The 2,647-nt window shown below is 39.6% G+C and overlaps 1 non-coding gene across 1 annotated transcript; it reads right to left on the minus strand.

Annotated features, from left to right (window-relative positions):
• Positions 1–2,045: 2,045 nt before the first annotated feature.
• Positions 2,046–2,152, minus strand: LOC131628895 (small nucleolar RNA R71). Its single transcript, XR_009291914.1, has one exon. It is a non-coding gene; the product is annotated as a small nucleolar RNA R71 (small nucleolar RNA).
• Positions 2,153–2,647: the final 495 nt, after the last annotated feature.

The following is a 2,647-nucleotide window of genomic DNA, read 5'->3' on the forward strand; positions in this document are numbered from 1 at the left end:
ACGCACGTCTCCACCTCCCTAAATCCTCTCCACTTGAGACGCACGTCTCAAGTCTTCCTGAAGAATAGGAGACGCACGTCTCCACGTCCAAGTCTGCAGAATCTCCTCTTTTCACGCAAAGCAACTGCAAATCCCCTCCTATAAATAGGACCTGCTATCTCACTTCAATCGGTCCGATTTCCTGCCAACGAAGTGCTGCCGAAATTGTACCGCGAACTGCTTTTCCTTATTCTGTTTTCATTTAACCGTCTATTTTCTCACAACGATTTCTACACTGGAAATTGTTGTGAACTTTTCATAGATCTAGCCTTACGTTAGATTTATCGCTTTATTTTCCTTGTTTTTATTTTCTGCCATTTAAATTCCGAAGAACGATCCAGCCAACCTGTGGTGGAAGTTCGAGTACTTCAAGATTCAATTCAATCCAGATTTATTTTAATTCAGGTTTTTTTATTTACCGCCTTATTTATATTATTTATCTGCATGATATATTATATGCCATTTAATATGCTTATTATTATGAACCGAACCAATATATGTATGTTTAATCGTATTAATATGTCTGGCTAAAATACTAAAGGTGTCGGTATGTAAAGTAAGTTAACCGTAGGGATCCGAAATAAATTGGCTTAAATTATGTTTTATTAATTATCACTTATTTTTGGTTTATATGTCTAGTTTAATTAGTAAGTCTTAAAACCAATAGAGCGAAAGTTTGAGGGATTAGGACGGTCAAAGGTTAAAATCAATAGAGCGAAAGTTTGAGATCTTTAACTGGATAGTAGACATAGGACATTAGTTTTAAGGACGGCGAAAGCGTATTAAAACTAATTGGAACTTATTTATTTTCAAAAATTGTTTTTACACTCGAGCGGGATGGCGAAAGCGTACGTTAGGGATATTAGCATGTTCCGAGTCAACAGAGCGAAAGTTTGAGATTAGGAGATTTAAATAGATAACAACCTCGTAAAATAGGCATTTTATTAATTACATTGTTTCCAAAAAGCTCTTCTAAAATCTAATGGGATGGCGAAAGCGTACATTAGGATTAGGATAGTAGTCTGAATCAACAGAGCGAAAGTTTGAGACGAGGATTTTTAATCAATTGGAATTAGTAAAGATTTTTAATTTAATTATGCAAAAGCCAATGAACCTTCGGATTACCTTTAGTTAAACGAAATACATACTGACACCTATCTTTTATTATTATTCTTTATTTTCTCACAATCACTTTCCCTTAGGAACAATCGAAATTTTAGTACTCCTAGCTTTACATAGTAACCTTAGATAACGGTAGATCGATTCATAGTCCCTGTGGATTCGATATCTTTTAAAACTACACGACACGACTGTGCACTTGCAGTTATCAGATTTATAGACACGTAAAGTCGCGATCAAGTTTTTGGCGCCGTTGCCGGGGACTATTTAAGTCGATATCGTAACTCACTGTTACACCGTAGAGACTAGGAAAATTCTTCCCTTTCTTTTTGAACGATTGTATGCCAAATACTCGTTCACAAGGAGGAGACTTAATACAACGAATTAACGAGATCGAACGTTTCATTAACGTTAAACGTCGAGCTCGCAACCTTCCCGAAGTAGCAGAAATTCCGATTAATCAGGAATTGAATTTTACTGATCAAATCAATCAAATCACCCCGAAGTTAGAGATGGCTGCTATTCGTCCTCTTAGAGACTATGCCGCTCCTTCGCGCGCTGAACCGCATTCAAGTATCGCACCACCTGCGATTGAAGCGAACAATTTCGAACTGAAACCTTCACTGGTCCAAGCTGTTCAACAGAATCAATTCTCTGGAAGCCCTGTAGACGACCCCAATCTCCATTTATCCGTGTTCGTGCAATACGCCGACACTATCAAAGCCAACAACGTTAGTTCCGAAGCTATTCGATTACGCCTTTTCCCTTTCTCCTTGAGAGATAGAGCGAGAGCGTGGCTTCAATCCCTGCCTTCCAATTCCATAACTACGTGGGACGAATTGAAGAGAGTATTCTTAGCAAGATACTTTCCGCCTAGCAAGACTGCTATGCTTAGAGGTCAAATCAACGGATTTACCCAGAAAGATAACGAATCGCTTTTCGAAGCTTGGGAACGTTACAAGGACATGCTTAGAATATGCCCTCATCATGGACTCGAACCATGGCTGATCATCCATACCTTTTATGGTGGTCTCTTATATAACACTAAAATGACTATAGATGCCGCTGCTGGCGGAGCATTAATGGACAAACCCCATGATGAAGCATACAAACTCATAGAGAACATGGCACAAAACCATTACCAATGGGGAGGAGAACGCGCCGCTCTAGAGAAAGCCCAAACCAAAGGAGGAATGTACGAAATTAGTGGTATAGACCGCGTTAACGCTAAAGTAGACGCTTTAACTCAAAAGATCGAGAATTTAACCATCACTCCTTCAGCCACCGCTGCCGCTGTAGCACCTAACTGCGAGATTTGTGGATTGACTGGGCATGTAGTTGCTGAATGCCAACTCTTGACTGGAGTCCCATCTGATCAAGTAAATTACGCTCAAGGAAACCCTTATTCTAACACGTACAACCCTGGATGGAAAAACCACCCGAACTTTTCTTATAAGAACAACAATGCGTTGTACGCGCCTGGACAAGC

The sequence above is a fragment of the Vicia villosa genome, unplaced genomic scaffold (genome assembly GCF_029867415.1).
Source record: "Vicia villosa cultivar HV-30 ecotype Madison, WI unplaced genomic scaffold, Vvil1.0 ctg.000488F_1_1, whole genome shotgun sequence".
NCBI classification, from domain to species: Eukaryota; Viridiplantae; Streptophyta; class Magnoliopsida; order Fabales; family Fabaceae; genus Vicia; species Vicia villosa.